The sequence below is a fragment of the Choloepus didactylus genome, chromosome 5 (assembly GCF_015220235.1).
Source record: "Choloepus didactylus isolate mChoDid1 chromosome 5, mChoDid1.pri, whole genome shotgun sequence".
Classification (NCBI taxonomy): Eukaryota; Metazoa; Chordata; class Mammalia; order Pilosa; family Megalonychidae; genus Choloepus; species Choloepus didactylus.
In genome coordinates this window covers 34,698,127-34,719,850 of record NC_051311.1, presented here as the reverse complement: position 1 = coordinate 34,719,850, position 21,724 = coordinate 34,698,127, and the positions used below count along the sequence as shown (strand labels likewise).

At 38.8% G+C, this 21,724-nt stretch overlaps 1 protein-coding gene and 1 pseudogene across 2 annotated transcripts in view; both read left to right on the top strand.

Moving 5' to 3' along the window:
* The window catches only part of DPP6 (dipeptidyl peptidase like 6), a 1,366,335-nt gene that overhangs the window by 18,604 nt on the left and 1,326,007 nt on the right, over positions 1–21,724 (top strand). The gene's annotated exons all lie outside the window — the stretch shown is intronic.
* LOC119534731 lies at positions 17,158–18,774 on the top strand (annotated as a pseudogene).

Sequence of the window (21,724 nt, the reverse complement as noted above, 5' to 3'; positions counted from 1 at the left end):
TTCTACATATAGAATCATGTCATATGCAAACAGTGAAAGTTTTACTTCCTCCTCTCCAGTTTGGATGCCTTTTTTTCCTTGCCTAATTGCTCCAGCTAGGACTTCCAGTCCAATGTTGAATAACAATGGTGACAGTGGGCATCCCTGTCTTGTTCCTGATCTTAGAGGGAAAGCTTTCAGTCTTTCCCCATTGAGTATGATATTAGCTGTGGGTTTTTCATATATTACCTTTATCATATTGAGAAAGTTCCCTTCTATTCCTATTCTTTGAAGTGTTACCATCAAAAAAGAATGTTGAATTTTGTCAAATGCCTTTTGTACGTTGATCATGATGATCATGTGGTTCTTCTGCTTTGATTTATTGATATGGTGTATTACATTAATTGATTTTCTTGTGTTGACCCAGCCTTGCATACCTGGAATAAATCTTACATGGTGTTGGTTTATAATTCTTTTAATGTGCTGATGGATTCAACTTGAGAGTATTTTGTTGAGGATTTTTGCATCTATATTCATTAAAGAGATTGGTCTATAATTTCCTTTTGTTGTAGTATCTTTGTCTGATTTTGGTATTAGGGTCATGTTGGATTCATAGAATGAGTTAGGTAGCTTTCCTTTTTTTTTTTTTTTTTGAAGAGTTTGTGCAAGATTGGTACTAATTCATTCTTGACTGCTTGGTAGAATTCACATGTGAAGCCTACTGGTCCTGGGCTTTTCTTTTTGGAGAGCTTTTTGATGACTGACTCAATCTCTTTACTTGTGATTGGTTTGTTGAGGTCATCTATTTCTTCTTGAGTCAATGTTGGCTGTTTATGCTTTTCTAGGAAGTTCTCCATTCCATCTAAGTTGTCTAGTTTATTAGCATATAGTTGTTCATAATATCTTCTCATTATCTCCTTTATTTCTGCAGGGTCACTAGTTATGTCTCCTTTCCCATTTCTGATTGTATTTATTTGCATCTGCTCTCTCCCCCCCCCTTTTTTCTTTTTCTTTTTCTTTTTTTTTTTTTTTTTTTTTTTTTTTGTTAGCCTACCTAGCAGTACATCAATTTTATTGATTTTTTCAAAGAACCAACTTTTGTTTTGGTGAGTCTCTCTGTTTTTTTCCTGTTCTCAATTGCATTTATTTCTGCTCTAATCTTTGTCATTTCTTCCCTTCTGTTTGCTTTGGGGTTAGTTTGCTGTTCTTTCTCAAGTTCCACCAGGTGAACAGTTAATTCCTCAATTTTTGCTCTCTCTTCCCTTTTAATATAGGCATTTAGGGCAATAAATTTCCCTCTCAGCACTGCTTTTGCTGCATCCCATAAGTTTTGATATGTTGTGTTTTCATTGTCATTTGCCTCAAGGTATTTACTAATTTCTCTTGTAATTTCTTACTTTACCCACTGGTTTTCTAAGAGGGTGTTGTTTAGCCTCCATATATTTGTGAATTTACAACCTTCTGCCTGTTATTTATTTCCAACTTCATTCCATTTTGGTCTGAGAGAGTGTTTTGTATAATATCATTATTATAAAATTTGTTGAGACTTGCTTTGTGACCCAACATGTGGTCTATCCTAGAGAATGTTCCATGACCACTTGAGAAAAAAGTGTATCCTGCTGTTGTTAGATGTAGTGTTCTATAAATGTCTGTCAAGTCTAGTTCTTTTATCATACAATTCAACATCTCTGTTTCTTTATTGATCCTCTGTCTAGATGTTCTATCCATTAATGAGAGAAGTATATTGAAATCTCCAACAGTTATTGTAGAGGTATCTACTTCTCTGTTCAGTGTTCTTAATCTTTGCCTCATGAATTTTTGGGCACTCTGGCTTGGTCCATAAATATTTATGATTGTTATGTTTTCTTGATGAATTGACCCATTTATTAATATATAGTGTCCTTCTTTGTCTCTTTTAATTGTTTTACTTTTGAAGTCTAATTTGTCTGATATTAATATAGCTACTCCTGTTTTTTTCTGGTTGTTGTTTGCATGAAATATCTTTTTCCCACCTTTCATTTTCAGTCTATTTTTGTCCTTGTGTCTAAAGTGAGTTTCTTGTAGACAGCATATAGATGGGTCCTGTTTTTTAATCCATTCTGCCAGTCTGTGTCTTTTTATTGGGGAGTTTAATACATTTACATTTAGTGTTATTACTGTAAGGGCAGTACTTTCTTCTACCATTTTGTCTTTTAGATTTTATATGTCATATCTTAATTTTTCCTCTCTCTCCTTTTACCCTTGTGGATAATCTTCATTTCTACACTCTTCTCCAACCCTCTCTCTCCTGTCTTTTCCTATCAGCCTGAAGCACTCCCTTTAGTATTTCTTGTAGCACTGGTCTCTTATTCACAAACTCTCTCAGTGTCTTTTTCTCTGAAAATATTTTAAGCTCTCCCTCATTTTTGAAGGACAGTTTTGCTGGATTTTGAATTCTTGGTTGACAGTTTTTCTCATTCAGTATCTTAAATATATCATGCCACTGTCTTCTTGCCTCCATGGTTTCTGCAGAGAAATCTGTACATAGTCTTATTGAGCTTTCCTTGTACGTGATGGATTTCTTTTCTCTTGCTGCTTTCTGAATTCTCTCTTTGTCTTTGACATTGGACAATCTGATCAGTAAGTGTCTTGGAGTAGGTCTATTGGGATCTATTCTATTTGGGGTACACTGTACATCTTGAATCTGTAATTTTCTTTCATAAGAGTTGGACAGTTTTCAATGAATATTTCTTCTATTATTCTTTCTGCCCATTTTCTGCTCTCTTCTCCTTCTGGGATAACCATAACATGTATATTCGTGCACTTCATGTTGTCACTCTGCTCCCTAAGACCCTGCTCGTATTTTTCCATATTTTTCACCATCTGTTATGTTGTGTGTATGAATTCAAATGTCTTTTCTTCTAGTTCACTGATCCTTTCTTCTGCCTATTCAAATCTACTGTTGTATCCTTTCATTGTGTTTTTCATCTCCTCCATTGTGCTCTTCATTGCCATAAGTTCTGCCATTTGTCTTTTCAAGTTTATAAATTCTTAATGGTCATCCAGTGTCTTCTTTATATCCTTCATCTCTTTTACCACATCTTCTCTCAGCTCATTGAATTGATTTATCATTAGTTACCTCAACTCCTGTATCTTGGTTGAACTATTAGTGTGTTCCTTTGGCTGATCCATATTTTCTTATTTCGTAGTATAGCTTGTTATTTTAAGTTGTCTAGGCATCTGATTTTCTTGGTTAGTTTATTCTGGAGCTTGTTTTCACTCTTTAACCTAGGGGTTTCTTGTTGGTTTGCTTTGTCCTCTAACATTTTTTGTTCAGTTCAACTTATTCTAGATCTCTAACTTAGGTTTTATTTAGTTGATCAGAATTTTTCACCTCTTGCTTTTCTGTTTCTTGTCCTGCCTCTATGTAGCCTTTTTGTGAGATGGTCTCCTCAGATATGGTCAACCTCAGTCAGGTTTTCCCAGTCTAGAGAGGCCCAGATCTCATGAGGAGGATATGGAGTTTCCCTGAGAATGAGACCCTCCTGTGAGGTCTCCAGACTTGGTGCTTTTCTATCCTGTCCAGCAGGTGGTACTTGCCAGCCTGTGTTCCCCCCACAAGTGTAAGGAGGTGAAGTGCCTTTAATTCTCTGCAGCCTCTGAGCCTGTTGGGGCGGGGCTGACTGAAGCTGGAATCTGAATTCCAGCCCCTGGGGTCTGAGTTCCCAGAAGGAGAGCTGCCAATTAAGCTGGACCTCCACTCTCCCAATACTAGGAACTCCATCTGCCTTCCAGAGACACTATTCCCTTCTCCACTCTCCTCTTTTGGGCAACTCCAGTTTAATTCCCTAGTCAGCCTGAATTGCCAACTAAAGACTGGGGTGGAGACTTTCTTCAGAAGTGAATCAGAAATTCAGAAAAGTTCTGGGTACTCTGTCTCCCCACCAAAACTAGCCTAGACCTTCAACTTGGGCTGTCTGATAGAAAAGAACCACATATGTTACTTTTAAATTTAAAAAAAGAAAAAAAAACACACAAAAAGAAGTCCATCTTAAAAGTCTTTCCCCATCTGGAAGTTTTGTCAGTCTCAGAATAGAGTATTTAAAGATACTCTTTGGGCTATTATCTGGATAATTTCTCTCCAACAGCTTTTAATTCCACCCTTGCTGGGGGCTATTGAAGTGTGAAAATATAAGGAGTCAGTGAGAAAGGAGAAGGGAAAAAATGTAGGAAAATTTTTTTTTTTTAAAAAAAAGCCTTTTTGGAGCCAGGGAATGGGTGCTTGCTTTTATGTGCCCCCCCCCTTCTTGAAGTCCAACCCTTCTCTACCACCCCCAGCTTGAAAAATTAGTTAATTAATTTGTTAATTAATTCTGTGGTTAAGGCTGTGTTAAGCCCCCCTTCTTACCCTCAGCATATTGTTGTTGTTTTTTTTTTTTTTCCTTTCAGGGAGTCAGCTGCAAGACAGGTCATGAGGTCTGTGCAGAGATGGCATCAGATTCCTCGTCAGGGGAACTTACAAAGTTTGTTGCAAATTTCACCTTTTCTACCATTTCCAAACTTGTGTACGATATGTGACTCATCACTGGAGACCCTGAAAACACTGTTTCATACAGTTCTTGGGTAATTACCAGCTGCCTTAAAGGAGAGACTACATTCCATACCTCATCACTCCACCATCTTGCCCCACTTCCACCTCAGTCTATTTTTGAACATTTTCCTTACATCGGAAAGAATCAAAATAAGAATAAAAAAATAAAAGTAAAAAGAACACCCAAATCATTCCCCCCAATCCCACCCTATTTTTCATTTAGTTTTTGTCCCCATTTTTCTACTCATTCATCCATACACTGGATAAAGGGAGTGTGATCCACAAGGTTTTCATGATCACACTGTCACCCCTTGTAAGGTACATAGTTTTACAATCATCTTCAAGAGTCAAGGCTACTGAGTTGGAGTTTGATAGTTTCAGGTATTTCCTTCTAGCTATTCCAATACACTAAAACTTAAAAAGGGATATCTATATAGTGCATAAAATGCCCACCAGAGTGACCTCTCAACTCCATTTGAAATCTCTCAGCCACTGAAACTTTATTTTGTTTCATTTTGCTTCCCCACTTTGGTTAAGAAGATGTTCTCAATCCCACAATGCTGAGTCTGAGTTCATCCCCAGGAGTCATATCCCACATTGCCAGGGAAATTTACACCCCTGGGAATCAGATCCCATGTAGGGGGGAGGGCAGTCAGTTAACCTGCAGAGGTGGCTTAGATAGAGAGGGCCACATCTGAGCAAAAAAGAGCTATTCAGTGGGAGACTCTTAGGGATAATTATAAGCAGTTTTAGCCTCTCCTTTGCAATAACAAGCCCCAGAAATGCAATCCCCAAGTTAGAGGGCTTGACATACCAAACTTCCAGTCCTCAATGTTTGTGAGAACATCAGCAACAACCCAGGTGAGGAAGTCCAACACTTATGCATTTTCCCTAGCTCCTCAGGGGGACCCTGCATATATATTTTTATTCCCTGCCCAAATTTCTTTGGGATGTGTCACTAAATTCACACTAACCTCTACAAACCTACCAAGTCTCACTTCCTGTTCAAAATTCCACATAATTAGGGTGTTTGAACAAACTGACTATACAAGTTAAATTGTTTAGAAAATATAGATCCAGATTCTGCACCAAATAAATATCTCTTCCCTTAGTCTCACATGGAAGTTGAAGTTTTAAAACACAGTCAGTATCATCCTTTACCCTTTGGCCCAATTTTCCCTAGTGCTAACCAGATCTGCTTCAGTCATATCTCTAAATGAAGTCTCAACTTTTTTTCAGCTTTTTTTAACAGTTGCTGTATGTGCTAATCTAATACTGACATTCATATCTGCTGAGCTCTAGCTCTGAGTTTCATGGTCACACAAATACCCAAAGTTCCAGAGACCTATAAGGTTATACAGAAAGGGATCAGCATCTCAGAATTTGGAGATAGCCATTACAATTCAAGAATGGATATGACTGCTGTAACAGCTTATAATCTAGGGACCATTACAATAATCATTCCCCTGATAAGCTGTGCTCTAAGATTTAATTCTGAGTTTATACATTGTAGTTAGTCCATATGGTGAGGCATTATAATGTTTGTCTTTGTTTCTGGTGTACTTCACTCAAAATGCTGTCTACAGAATCTATTCACCATGTTGTGTGTCTCACAGCTTCATTCCTTCTCGCAGTTGCTCAATATTCCATTATATGCATATACCACAGTTTGCCATTCTGTTCTTCAGTTGATGTACCCTTAGGCCACCTCCACCCCTTGCAAATCATGCATACTGCCTCCATAAACACAAGTGTGCAAATGTCCATTCATGTCCTTGTTCTCAGATCTTCCTTGTATATGCCCCATAATGAGGTTGCAGGACCTTATGGCTCCCACATATTTAGCTTCTTTGGAATCATCACACTGTCCTCCAGATAGGGTTGCATAGAGGTCTTTTATGTCCTTTGTTAAGTTTATTTCTAGGTACTTTATTTTTTTAGTTGCTATTGTGAATGGCATTGTTTTCATTGCCTCTTCAGTTAGGTCGTTACTAGTGTATAGGAAAATTACTGACTTATGTGCATTAATCTTATATTCCACCACTCTGCTGAATTTGTTTATTAGCTTGAGTAGCTTTGTGGTTGAGTTCTCAGAATTTTTCAAGTATAAGATCATATCATCTGTAAATAATGACAGTTTACTTCTTCCTTTCCAATTTGAATTCCTTTTATATCTTTATATTGGTGAATTGCTCTGGCTAGAACTTCTAGCACAATGTTGAATAATAGAGGTGACAGTGAGCATCCTTTTCTCATTCCCAATATTAGGGGGAAGGCTTTCAGCCTCTCATCATTGAGTACTATGCTGGCTGTGGGTTTTTTTATATATGCCCTTCAGCATATTGAAGAAGTTTCCTTCAGTTCCTACATTTTGGAGTGTTTTTATCAAAAAAGGATGTTAAAAAAAATTTTGTTGAATGTTTTTTCAGCTCTATCAAGATGATCATTTGAGTTTTCCCTTTTGATTTATTAATGTATTGAATTACTTTAATTGATTTTCTTATGTTGAACCACCCTTGCATGTCAGGAATGAGCCCCACTTGATCATGGTGTATAATTATTTTAATGTGCCTTTGGATTTGATTTGCAAGTATTTTGTTTAGAATTTTTGCATCTGTATTCATTATTAGGGTGATTGGCCTATAGTTTTCCTTTTGTGTAGTGTCTTTATCTGGTTTTGGTATCAGAGTGATATTAGGTTCATAAAATGAGTTAGGTAGTTTTCCTTTCTCTTCAATTTTTTGAAAGCGTTTGAGCAGGAGTGGTGTCAATTCTTTTTGGATAGTTCGGTAAAATTCCCCGGTGAAGCCATCAGGCCCTAGGCTTTTATTTGTAGATAAATTTTGGATGACTGATTGGATCTCTTTGCTGGTGATTAGTTTATTGAGGTCTTCTGTGTCTTCTTGGGTCAGTCTAGGTTGTTCCTGTGTTTCCAGGAAATTGTCCATTTCCTCTAAATTGTCAAGCTTGTTGGCATACAGTTGTTCTTGGTATCCTTTTATGATTTTCTTTATTTTTGGGTGGGATCTGTAGTAATTATCACCTTCTCATTTCTGATTCTGTTTATTTGGGTCTTCTCCCTTTTTGACTTTGCCAGTCTAGCTAAGGATCTGTCGGTCTTGTTGATCTTCTCAAAGAACCAACTTTCAGTTTTATTTATTCTCTCTATTGCTTTTTTGTTCTCCAGCTCATTTATTTCTGCTTTAATCCTTGTTATTTATTTTTGTATACTTTAGGGTTAGTTTGCTGATCATTCTCTAGCCTCTTCTGCTGTTCAGTTAGGTCTTTAGTTTTATCTCTTTCTTGCTTTTTGATACATTCATTTAGATCCATAAATTTCCCTCTCAGCACTGCCTTCACTGCATCCCACTGGTTTTGATATGTTGTGTTCTCACTTTCATTCATCTCTAGATATTTACCAATTTCCCTTGCAATTTCTTCTTTGACCCACTGATTGTTTAGGAGTGTGTTGTTTAACCTCCATATATTTGTGAAAGATCTGGTTCTTTGGTGGTTGTTGATTTCTAGTTGCATTCCTTTGTGGTCAGAGAATGTGCTTTGAGTAATTTCAATATTTTTAAATTTATTAAGACTTGTTTTGTGCCCTCATATGTGATCTATCCTGGAAAACATTCCATGGGCACTAGAGAAGAATATGTATCCTGGTTCTTTGTGATGTAATGATCTATATATGTCTAGTAAGCCTAATTCATTTATCATATTGTTTCAGTTCTCAGTTTCCTTATTGGTCCTCTGTCTAGTTGTTCTATCTGTAGAAGAGAGTGGTATATTGAAGTCTCCCACTATTATTGTAGATGTGTCAATTGCTCCCTTCAGTTTAGCAAATGTTTCTCTCATGTATTTTGGAACTCCTTGATTGGGTGCATAAACATTTATAATTGTTATTTCTTCTTGGTGAATTATCCCTTTTATTAATATATAGTGCCCTTCTTTATCTCTTATGACATCTTTGCATTTAAAGTCTATTTTATCTGATATTAATATAGCTACCCCAGCTTTCTTTTGATTGCAGTTTGTGTGGAATATTTTTTTCCAAGCTTTCACTATCAGTTTCTTTGTGCCACAGGATCTGAGTCTTTTGTAAAAAGCATATCACTGGGTCATATTTTTAATCCATTCTACCAGTCCGTATCTTTAAATTGGAAAGTTTAATAGATTTGCATTCAAAGTTATTACTGTGAAGGGAGTTCTTGAACCAGATATCTTATCCTTTGGCTTTTAGTTGTTAAATCTATTTTTCCCCCTCTCTCTTTTTTTCCTTTAAGTTACACTTGCTAATACTCTTCATTTCTGTGCTCTTCTGCAGACCTGTCTATTCTGTTGTTCTCAGCTGTTAGAGCTCCCTTTAGTATTTCTTGCAGGGCAGGTCTCTTGTTAACAAATACTCACAGCATTTGTTTGTATGTGAAAATTTTAAACTCTCCCTCAATTTTGAAGGAGAGCTTTGCTGGATAAAGAATTCTTGATTGGCAGTTTTTCTTTCAGAATCTGAACTATGTCATACCACTGCCTTCTTGCTTCCATGGTGCCTGCTGACTGGTCAGTACTTAGTCACAGGTTGTTTCCCTTGTGTGTGGTGAATTGCTTCTCTCTTGCTGCTTTCAGAAGTGTCTTCTTCTCTTTAGCATTTGACAATCTAATCAGTATATTTCTCAGAGTAGGTTTGTTTGTATTTATTCTTTTTGGAGTTCATTGGGCATCTTTAACTTGAATATTTATGTCATTTAGAAGGGTTTGGAAGTTTTCAAATACTCTTCCTAGCCCTTTACTCTTCTCTTCCCCTTCTGGAACACCAATGATTCTTATACTTGTGTGCTTCATGTTGTCCATCACTTCCCTGAGATCCATTTCAAATTTTTTTATTTTTTTCAGCATTTGTTCTTTTGTGCTTTCACTTACCATCACCCAGTCTTCAAGGTCACTAATTTTTTACTCTACTTCTTCAAATATGGTGTTATGTATCTCAAGAATATCTTTAATTTGCTCAACAGGGTCTTTTATTTCCATAAGGTTCACTGTTCTTTTATTTACTCTTGCAAATTCTTCTTTATGCTCTTCTAGGGTCTTCTTTATGTCCTTTATATCCTGAGCCCTAATATTGATATTTGTGTGCACTTCTTTGATTAATTGCTCCAAATTTTGTCTCTTCCAGCTTTTTAATTTGTTCATTTGGCTTGTCCATACCATCTACATCCTTTAAGTGCCTTGTAATTTTCTGCTGGCTTCAGGTATTTGCTTCTCTTGATAGGGTTATTTTGGGAAGTGCGGATTTAATTGAATATTTATATATAAATTTGGTTTGCTGGAGTGCAGTTTCCCAATCCTACCAGCAGATGGCACTCTTGAGGCACAGCTTGCTGGAGTGCAGTTTCCCTAATCTACCACTAGGTGGTGCTGTCAGGGTATTCCCTGAATTACTCCTGTGTGGTGGGCAGAGTCCAAACTGGGTGGGAAACCAATCAGTGCACTGGGATCTCCATGTGCTCTGGGGAATCCTGGTCCTGGGTCTGCAATGTGGACCCTAAGTAGGTAGGCAGGGATCCTGATCAAGGGCACCCTGCAGGTGGGATGTGTGCCCTGCCTGCTGGTTCTCTGCCTGCCTTGTGCCCGCAAGTCTCTGGAGTGTGCGAGGGGCTCCTAATCACCAGTATGGTGGCTCTCCCTTCCTGGCTTCTCACCATTGCATCCCCCCCCAGACTCCCATGGAGGGAGACAAATCACAGCTCCCCACTATCTGGCTGTGGAGCATCACTCCTCAGCAAACTGTCAAGGTAGGTGGATGGGAGTGGAGAGCCACTGCTCACTCCCTTGCCTGGCAGCAGTTTTGCTGCTAGCCTGGGGGGTAGAGGTCTAGATGTGGAACACACTTTCTATGCCCCTCCAGCCACTGTCTCTCCTCTGTTTTTGTCCAGTGTCCCTTCCACACACTGCATGGGACCCTCTATGGCTGGTCACATCCCAGAAACGTGGTCCCTGTTGTCCTCCAGCCTGTTTCTCGTTACTCTGATGGAGGAAAAGCCCATCTCCCTCAGCTACTCCACCATCTTCCTGGAAGTCTGAGTTTCCTGATTTTATATTGAATACATCAGACTGTGTGCATTCCTGACACAACCTTATTTTTTTCTCCAGCCATCCCTTCAAAACAATCTGTGGCTAGTTAGTTCTGTTTGTACCCTACTTTGTGAAGATATTCTAACTTTTCCTGGTACTAGACTATTACAGATTTCAGGAATTAAAATGCCCAGGCAAGTCTAATGTAATATTTGTAATACTGTATCTCTAAAATTCTTTTGAAGATAAGCTTCTCATCTCTCAAGTTTGTACCTTGGCTTCAGGTCTCAAAGCCCACCATGCTCCTTACTCCTTCCCCACACTTACTAGTCTTAATTTCTTACTTCTCCACTGTTAACTTCAAGTTCTGGAAAATAAATTTGGGGAATGGTGCCATATTTCAGGGTGGTGCATTTGTAATGTGGTGATAGTTTCCTCTGGATGTGGAAAATAGAAAAAGCTGAGCCCTTTTCTCCTGGGGAGCTTTTGCAGGTTTTCTTTAGGATTTTGAAAGAGAGTCATATCGTCACTCAACACTCGGATTCTGATTGAGTAGTTCTGGGATAGGGCCCAAGACTCTGCTTTTCTTAAAAAGTTCCTAAGTGATGCTGTGAGCTGTCACTTTGTGTATTCTACTTGGTGGAGCCAAAAGTTCAGGTGAGTTAAGAAAATGATTGATGGAAAGAGCAAAATGACCTAGACATATTCTTCAAATGATGTGTTATTACATACAAGGAAATGTCACTATGACATTTAATAGCTAGCAAAAAAAAAAAAGAAGAAGAAGAAGAAGAAGAAGAAAAAGGAGTAGGAAACACTTAGGAAGTCCAGAAATTTATACTTGATATATCTAAATGATGCAACAAGGCAAATATATCCATTTATCTTGGAGAGCAGAAAAATACTCCTTTTTATTCTGTTAAATTATACCTCTTATTTTAAGGAATAAATTGTGGAAATAGCTGCACTAAATGCATATTTGAAGATAAGAACATTCAAGTTTAAAACTTATACCATACCCTCAATTTTATACACTAACTTGCAGGCAACTCAAAAAGTGAGAAAAACTTTAAATGAGCTTACAATGCTATTTGAGTGTGGATTTCAAATGTTGTTGCTAATATGTCTTAGATTTTATGGGGAACCTTGAAGCCTTATTCTGAACAGGGAGATTGGATGCCAAAAAAGTTTAATTTATGTTACCCCAGATTAATATTCCCTTTGTAACATTATTGCATTGAGGGCTGCATTGTTTTGTTGCTGTTGATGACGTAAAATGGATACGTGGATCAGATGTGACACTAAGCTATGAGAGGCAGTCTCTGGGTGGTGAAGAACATGGAAGTGAGTTAAAAATTGGGGCCAACATGAACTCTTTTAGCATCATGTAGACATATGTCAACATTTGAAGTAGAAGGCAATGTTATCTGCTCAAAGGTAGAGAATTGGTAATAGAGTTGAGGTTTGAGAAGACAAAAATTATTTGGATTTAGGTGCAGCATTATAAGGAATAAGCTAGAAAGTCAACACACGATCAGTAAAGCAGTATCTGGACAGAAGTAAAAATATATTCAAAAATCAATAACATTTATAGTGGAGCAGAAATTTGTAACTTTCTTTAGTAAACTGCAGCAACCTACGAAAGGAGAAAGAAGTCCTTGGCAGAAATCTGTGGAGTGAGCTGCTACAGCAGTGCACTGTGGGAACACAGGTCCAGGGCAAAACAGAAATGTTCAGCAAATGATCCCTTAATTGCACAGAATAAAGAATCCAGAAAGGGCAGATAATTTCTTTGTCATTTACATGGCATAAAGAGTCCAGAAGAGCAGGGGAGGAAGTCCCATCATGGCTGCTCTCCTGGGGTGGCCAAAAACTGCTCCAGATTGGGGCCAGTAGCTGGCAGCTCTGCATGTCCCACTTCGTGTGGTCAGAAAAGAGTGACCAGTCTATACTGTTTGAATGTAGTTTTTATTTATCTTTAGGGGAATTCCTGGGACTGCTGGTTCCCAGTTTCTGGGTTTAAAGTCTGCCCAGGAATTTTCATTAGCTGTAGCTCTCCCCCAGTTGCCAAATAGCACAAAATGGAAAAGGAAGTGGGGGTGTGGAAGGCTGGAGGATGGCCACTCAGACTGTGTTTGTGACTTCCATAGAGAAGGAGTTGGGGGTAGGTGAGGTCTGGGCAATGGCTGCTTAACTGGTGTCTATGATTTCCCTAACACAATTAGGGAAGGAAAGGTATTTATCCATGGATTAAAGGATGGACTACTATGTGCCAGGAGCATATTTCCTTTTATTTAACCCTCACAATTGTCTATGAGGTGGCTTTTATAAAGGAACTCAGAGATATTAAGTAACTTGCCTAAGGTCAAATGTCCATTAAGCTACAGATCTGGAAATCAGACCCAGACTCTGTGAATCTTAACAGCTTAACCCCAGCACCACACTGGAGAGGAGAAAGTGGAGAGAAAGTGGAAAGAAAGTAAATTAAGCAAAATTATCATTTAGTAATTTGTCCAATATTTGAATTGCTCCCTGAATAAAGTTCTTCTATGTTATAGAAACAGCATCATGCAGTAGCAGTATACTACTACTGGATTCATTAGCTGAAAGATCATTTATTTTAGTAAGTTTATCTTGAATCTATTAATCTCACTAAACTTTCTCATTAGTTATAATAGATTTTTTTTTTGCTGATTCTATGTATTTTATCATACAATCCACAATTGATGACAGTTATTTCTCTTACTTTCCACAACTTATACTTCCTATTTCTTGATATTTTCTTATGTTCTTGGTCATGACCTCTGGCACTATGTTAAACAGTAATGAGTCTAAGAATATTTGATCAATATTCTAGCAAGATTGGTACCACTCTTGCATAATCATGAGATAGAGAAGAATGAGAGAGGAAACAGTTTGGAGGCAAATATAATCATCCCTCTAGCCTGTCCAAGTTGAGATGTTCAGTAGGTATCAGACTATAGATGTCTCCAGCTCTGTAAAGAAATAATTTTAGGAGATATACACTTGAGAATAATCAGGTTACAGCTATTAATTTAAACCATGAGACTACTTTCCAGCATCTTCTCTGGTATGTTGAGAGCTGGAAAAAGTGTCATGTTAACCCTTACAACAAGAATAAAAGCCAGGAAAAATGCAAGCTCATGAATTTTCTTGAATACATGAAAGAGTGGAGGTTGCAGGGCAACCAACTAACCAAAAATCTAAGGAGAGACTGGAAGCTGTAGGCAAGATGGGATGTGAGGACTTGCTTATTTGATTCAGATGCAGTGAACATCAGTAGGAAGAATTCAGCAGGAAGAGTTGATGTGGTAGGTTAAATTATGTAACCCAACAAAAGCCATGCTCTTATTCTTAATCTGCTTCCCTATGGGTATGAACCCATTGTATTTAGGACCTTGTGAAGATGTTATTTTTAATTCAGGTGTGACCCAACTGAATCAAAGTGGGTCTTAAGCCATATAACTGGAAGCCTTATAAAGAGAAGAAACCAGAATCCGAAGTGAGAGAAACACAAGAGTAGCCAAAAGTCAGCAGAAACCAGAAGAATAGACAGAAGAGAGATCGTCGTGTGATGAAAGACACAGAGATGCAAGTCAAGGAACACTGAGGTTTGCTCCGAGCCAGCACCAGAACACCACAGACTTTGGGAAGAAAACATGGTCTTGCTAATCCCTTAATTTTACCATGGGCTTTCTAAACCATGGGCTAATAAATTCCTGTTGATAAGCCAACTCATTGTGTGGTATTTGTCATGGCAGCATGGCGAACCAAGATAGTCAGTTAATTGGTAGAGGCCAAATGTAGGCTGGTGGAAGAGTGTAAAGCCACTGGGGACTGCTTGTATAGCTTGAGGATTTATACCTTCTTGAATGCTTTTTCTTCAGAATTCCAGGCACTCATAAGGAAGACTGGAATGCCCAGAATATTTTCTTAAAATTTCAGGCCTGGGGAAGCAGAAAACAGTAGCTGTGGGAGGGACACTGAACTTAGCCTGGACTCTTCTCCCCTATGTCCACTGTGGGATTAAAGTCTTAATTTGCAGTGATAAAGGAAATGAAACCTTTTGTCATTAGGCCCTGGTGAATACGCATTGCAACTGGTATAAGGGAATAGGAAAATCCATCTATACCAGAGAGCGGGGTAGGAATATATGCTAGACCTAGAACTACAGCTGGAGGAGCAGAAAAACATGTAAAAATCATAAGCTTGGACTAAGTTGCAAAAAAGAAGAATAGCCTCCATTTCCAACACCACTAGGCACAAGAGTTGTACAATAGTAAAGGGAGGATACTGCAAGGAGAGATGTGAAAGTCAGTCTCTCTTTGAAGTGAAGGGCAAATGGAAGACCTAAATCTGAAAGTAGAGCAGGCACCAGAAAAACATCTGGTAAACCACCCTGGACCTGTACATAAGGTATTGCTAGGTAAATTTGAAGCCTGTGATGCAGTAAGGGCAAAAGAACAAAAACAGATATTAAACCCAGCCCACCTCCTGAGTAGATTAATACAAACTCCCATACTAAAAGGCTAGAAAAAAGAAGTTCATGACCATTTTCAAGCATAAAGGATATTTACCTCATTCTCTACTATTCCACACAAGATGACCAAAAATCAACAAAAAAATTATGAGGCAGGATACAAAACAGTCAACAGAAATAGACTCAGATATGGCACATGTGGGAAATGACCAAAAGGGAATTTAAAATAACTATCATTAGTATGTTAAAGTTTCTAACGGAAAAGATGAACAAGCAAAATCCCATGAGTAATATTAGCAATTAAAGGAAAGAATTAAATGGAAATGGTGGAAATGAAAACTACAGCAATCTAGGTAAAGAATAGTTTTTTAGGCTCACAGTAGATTCAAAACCAGTTTAAGAATCAGTGAACATCGAGATAGGTCAATAGAAATTACCCAAATTGAAACACAAAATGAAAAAAAAAAAAAAGGTTAAAAAATCATAAGAACAGAGCATCCATCAGCTATAGGGCAATATATAATAATCTAACATATGGATTATTAGAACTCAAAAAGGAGAAGAGAAAATAAGGTAGAAGAAATGGTTGAGGAAATATTGGCCAAGATTATTTAAATACCAAATCACAGATTCCAGAGAACAATAAATAGGATAAATAGAAGCTCAGAGAACAATGAATAGAATAAATACCAAAACACCTATGTGCATGAATATGCACAAACACATATACATATCCTGTATGCAAATGCTGAAAACTAGAGAAAAAGAGAGAATCATGAAGGTATCTCTTCTGGTTTGCTAATGTTGCCATTATGCAAAATACCAGAATGGATTGGCTTTTATACAGGGGGTTTATTTGGTTACAAAGTTACAGTCTTAAGGCCACAAAGTGTCCAAGGTAAGGCCTCAACAATAGGGTACTTTCACTGGAGAATGGCCATTGGCATCTGGAAAACCTCTTTTAGCTCAGAAGGCCTGTGGCTTGCGTCTGCTTGCTCCCGGGTTGCGTTTCAAAATGACATTCTCCAAAATGTTGCTCTTGGGGTGTTTTGTCATCTCTTAGCTGCAGCTCCTCTTCAAGATGTCACTGTCAGTTGCTCTGCATCTGGGTGTGTGTGGCTCTTTTAAAAATACTTCAGTGATCCAATAAAGACCCACCCTGAATGGGTAGGACAACACCTCCATAGAAATAATCCATTGAAAGTTCTCACCCACAGTTGATTGAAACACACCTCCATGGAAACACTGAACCAATAGGTTCCAACCTAATCAACACTAATACATCTGCCCCCACAAGACTGCATTCAAGAATATGGATTTTGGCAGGACATAATATATCCACACTAGCACAGTATCCGAAGGGAAGAACACAAAGCGATCCACCAGTCAAACAAGATGGTAGTGTAAGATGCTCGGGGTAGTTGTGCCGCCACAGAATCTTTGAATTACTAGCAAAAACTGGCAAAAGCCTCTGCCTCAGAACACTGAAAAAGGGCTAAAGGGTTGCAGAAACTAGGCTAATGCCAAATCAAGAAAACACATCTTTAAAAATGGCAGGGGCCCTGCTGCAGTGTGGGAGCCATGGTGGCCTCTGAGGCTATGTCATGAAGCCCAGGGCTCTGGGCTCCGGCAGCCCGGCAGTCCCAGTGACTGCGAAGGAAGCCGCTGTTGCCTCTGGCTGGGCCATGGAGTCCCCTCGGGTCAGCTGAGGAGCAGCAGGTTGAGGCCCGCAGGGGTGCGGTAGCAGCCCTCAGTGCCTGTGCCATCTGCTGTGGATCTGATCCAGTGAGTGAGCTCTCCCAGCCATGTGTACCAACATCCTGTGCACCCTGCATGGCTGCAGCAGGATCCTGTCCATCAGCATGCACTTGTTCAAGAGCCACCGCCTGCAGGTATTTCACTTGACTTACATATACTGCTCTTGAGTATGAAACACAGGTGGTATGAACATAGTGGTCATTCTAATGACTTATAAAACATAACTATAAGCCTCAGCAGAAAGCAGCTTGTGAGAGCAGCTGAGTGTACCCCAGTTGGGGAGAGACACTTTATGAAAATGCATGTTGAAAAGAAACACAAACGGAGTAAATGCAGCAATTCTTATGGTGCTGAAGGTACTTGAAAAGATACACAGATGATTGTGGCAAGACCTTCCAGTGCACACGTGACTGTCCTTTCACCAGCAGAACTGCCTTGCAGTCACACATCTACCGAACTGGGCATGAGATCCCTGCTGAGCACAGGGATCCACCTAGCAAGAAAAGGAAAATGGAGAACTCTGAACAATCAGAAGCTGTCAAAAAAGACCATCAAATTGTTGATTGATAGCAATCTCTAGACCAGACACTCAAGAACTAGAAACTTCAGAAACAGAGCTAGTGGCTTCCTTTGAAGACTCTTGCAGCCCTAATGCCAGAAAACACTCTTACAACACCTCCAAGATATCCTCAGAAGTTACTTTAACCAAAGTCCAAAGTGGCTTTGGTTCAACTGCCTGTCATGCAGTTTTCTCCTGTGCCTTCTCTGTGCCCACCACAGCCGACTCCTCGGCCCAGCCTGTGGTAGTGGGTGTTGATCACCAGGGCTCCGCCACAGGCACCGTTCACTGACTCCCCTTGTCCGAAGGAGCCCTGATCCTCAACCTAGATTCAGAGGCTTGTTCTCTTAAGGAGAGCCTACCTCTCTTGAAAACTGTGAATCCCATTGCTGTTGGGCCCATTAGTGTAAGTGTTAAAGTGAACTTGGGTAAAAGTCCACCCATTACTTTATGACAACCAGGGAAAACATGTCAGAAGAACAGCATTCCTTCCATCAGTGTGCAGACAGATCTGTCTTATGCCTCACCAAGCTTCGTGCCATCTGCACAGTGGGCTTTCCCAGATCCCTCTGTACTGTCTTGTTCTCAAACTGATTTGATGTGTGGTTCTCAAGTTTCACTTTCTATTAGTGTTCACACTCAAACATTGTTACCAGTCCCAAAGTAATTTCATCTGTAGCCACTCAGACTGATGCTTTTTTAGATACTTGTTTCTAGTCAGGTGGGATCTTCAGAGAAACTCAAACCAGTGGAGTGCAAAGTTCTACAGATAACCAGGTACACGTGGACCAAGCAGTAATGTATGCAGACATTTTTGAGATTGTCCATTCATCATACAGGGTTTCTACAGACAATATTATAAGCAAGAATTTGGTAGCAGAGACCATAACTCACAGTTTGTTACCTCAAAATGACCCTGAGGCTTTAAATCAAGATACTGAGAAATCTGCACCAATTATAATTTTCAGTGAACAGAATAGTATGCTTCCTTCACAGAACAGGACAGATAATCAGACCCATACCATAGATTTATTAAGTGATTTAGAAAACATGTTGTCAAGTAACCTGCTGGGTCAGATATTGGATAATTGTCATCTTTTGTCTGACATGAACACTGGATGCAACACACAGCTCCCATCTGACTCAACCCAGAATCCTGGATTAGATTTTGATATTGAAGTGTTCTTTTAGGCCTCAAATATCCAAACTGAAACAGAAGAGTGAGAACTTAGCAATGTGAACATCAAACCAGTCGTGGAATCCCTGGACGTAGAGAACCAAACTGACTTTTTATTTGCAGATGCCTCTGTTCACCCCCTCCCTGGTACAATGTGAAGCCAGCCTGTGCTCCCATTATTCACTGCCCCGTTCTGGAGGAAGCAGAGTAACTCCTGTGTGCATGATAGGGTGCCTATTGTCAGTGCCAGTCTGTGAGGTGGCAGTGTAAAAGACTGAGCCTGGAAACTCATCTCTGGTTCACCTCCCAGAACTTTCCCTGCTGGTTGAGAAACAGCTTGCAGAGAGCTAAAGCAATGTAAAAAAAACAATTAGGTCAAAGGACACCAGATAGTTGATTGAAGGGCACAAAGAAATAAAGACCTCTGGTAAAGGCAACCATATGGGTAATTATACATGCCAGTATTATATATTGTATGTCTTGGCATGTAATTCCAAAATTTCTTGCAGTTTCTAAAATACAAATGCATAAAAGTAATGATAAATCTATTTTTGAATATAAAATGTGTAAAGATATAATTCATAATAAGTACAACAAAAAGGTGGTGGGTCAGAGGGTTATAGGAACAGTATATTTGTGTGCTACTGAAGCTAAGTTGGTATTGAATCAAATGTGACTGTTATAAATTGAGAAAGTTGAATGTAGGCCCCATAATAAGAACAAAGAAAACATCTGAAAAATATATACAGAAATAAATGGGAAGGGACTCAAAATGGTATACCACAAAAAATCAAATAAATAACCACGTATGAATAAATGAAAGAACTGAGGGACAAAAAAGAAGTAAGATTTACAAAGACCATACAGTAAAATAGCAGAGGAAAGTCCTGTATTATCAGTAGCTATTTTAAATATAAATGGATTAAATTCCCCAGTCAAAAAGCCAAGATTGGCAGAATGGATAAAAAAGCATGATCCAACTATCTGCTGTTTATAAGAAACTCAGCTTAAATTCAAAGACATAAGTAGTTTTGAAAGTGAAAATAATATATAGACCATACAAATAGTAACCAAAGAATATCTGGGGTAGCTACACTAATATCAGATAAAATAGACTTTACGTCAAAAACTCTTAGGAGGGATGTGATGGTTAGGTTCATGTGTCACTTGACCAGATGATGGTGTCCAAGTGTCTGGTCAAGCAAGCACTGGCCTAACCATTACTGCAAGGACATTTGTGGCTGGTTAATAAGCCAGAAGGCTGGCTCATTTAATCATCAGTCAGTTGGCTGCAGCTGTGACTGATTGCATCAATGAAGGGCGTGTCTTCCAATCAGTTGAAGACTTTAAGCAAGACAGAAAGAGGACCTTCACTTCTTCAGTTGATCAGCAAAGCATTTCCTGAGGAGTTCATCAGAGATGCCAGTTCATTTCCTGAGGAGTTCATCAAACATATTAATCGAAATTGTCAGTTCACTTCCTAAGGAGTTCATCGAACGTCTTCACTGGAGTTGCCAGTTTGCTGCCTGCCCTATGGAATTTGGACTCATGCATACCCACAGTTGCATGAGACATTTTTTATAAAATCTTATATTTATAGATATCTCTTGTTGATTCTGTTTCCCTAGAGAACCCTAACTAATATAAGGGACAAACAAGGTCCCTATATACTAGTGAAGTGGCCAACTTAACAGGAAGACATAAAAATTATAAATATATATGCACCTAATGACAGAGCCCCAAGATATATGAAGCAAATATTGACAGATTTGAAGGAAGAAATAGATGGTTCTGCATTAAAAGTAGGAAACTTCAATATTTCACTTTCAATAATAGGTAGAACATCTATGCAGAAAATCAATAAGGAAATAGGAGACTTGAACAATATTATAAACCAACTCAAAAGAACATACATAGAGAACAGTTCACCCAACAGCAGCAGAATATGCATTCCTCTCTAGTGGACATGGATCATTCTCTGGGATAGCCCATATATTAGGTCACAAAACAAATATCAAAAATTTAAGAACATTGGGATCATACAGTACATCTTCTCTGACTACAGTGTAATAAAGCCTGAGGGAGAACTTGAAAATTCACAAAAGTGTGGAAATTAAACAACGTACTCTTAAGCAATCAATGGGTCAAAGAAGAAATCACAAGGGAAAAAAGGACATATTTTAAAGAAAATGGAAATGAAAGCGCAACATACCAAAGTTTATGATATGTAGCAAAAGCAGCGCTGAGAGGTAAATATATAGGTCTAAATGTTTACATTAACAAAGCAGGAAGAGTTCAGATAAGAAACCTAATCTCCTAACTGGGAGATATAGAGAAAAAAAAAAAGAGCAAACTAATCCCAAAGTTTGCAGAAGGAAGAAAATAATGAAGATTACAGTGGCGATCAATTGAAAGAGAGAATAAAAAATAAAACAATGGGGAAAAAATAGTCTCTTCAACAAATGATGCTGAGAAAATAAGATCTCCAAAAGCAAAAGAATGTAGTTGGACCCTGTTCTAGTTTGCTAATGCTGCCAGAATGCAAAACACCAGAAATGGATTGGCTTTTATAAAAGGGGTTTATTTGGCTACACAGTTAAAGTCTTAAGGCCATAAAGTATCCAAGGTGACACATCAGCAATCAGGTACCTTCACTGGAGGATGGCCAATGGTGTCTGGAAAACCTCTGTTAGCTGGGAAGGCACATGGCTGGCATCTGCTCCAAGGTTCTGGTTTCAAAATGGCTTTCTCCCAGGACGTTCCTCTCTAGGCTGCAGTTCCTCAAAAATGTCACTCTTAATTACTCTTGGAGCATTTTCCCTCTCTTAGCTTCTCTGGACCAAAAGTGCTTTCAACAGCCATCTTCAAACTGTCTCTCATCTGCAGCTCCTGTGCATTCTTCAAAGTGTCCCTCTTGTCTGTAGCTCCTCTTCAAAATGTCACTCTCAGCTGCACTGAGTTCCTTATGTTTGTCAGCTCGTTTATATGGCTCCAGTGATTTAATTTAGACCCACCCTGAATGGGTAGGGTAACACCTCCATGGAAACTATCCAATCAGAGTCATCACCCACAGTTGGGTGGGGCACATTTCCATGGAAACAATCCAAT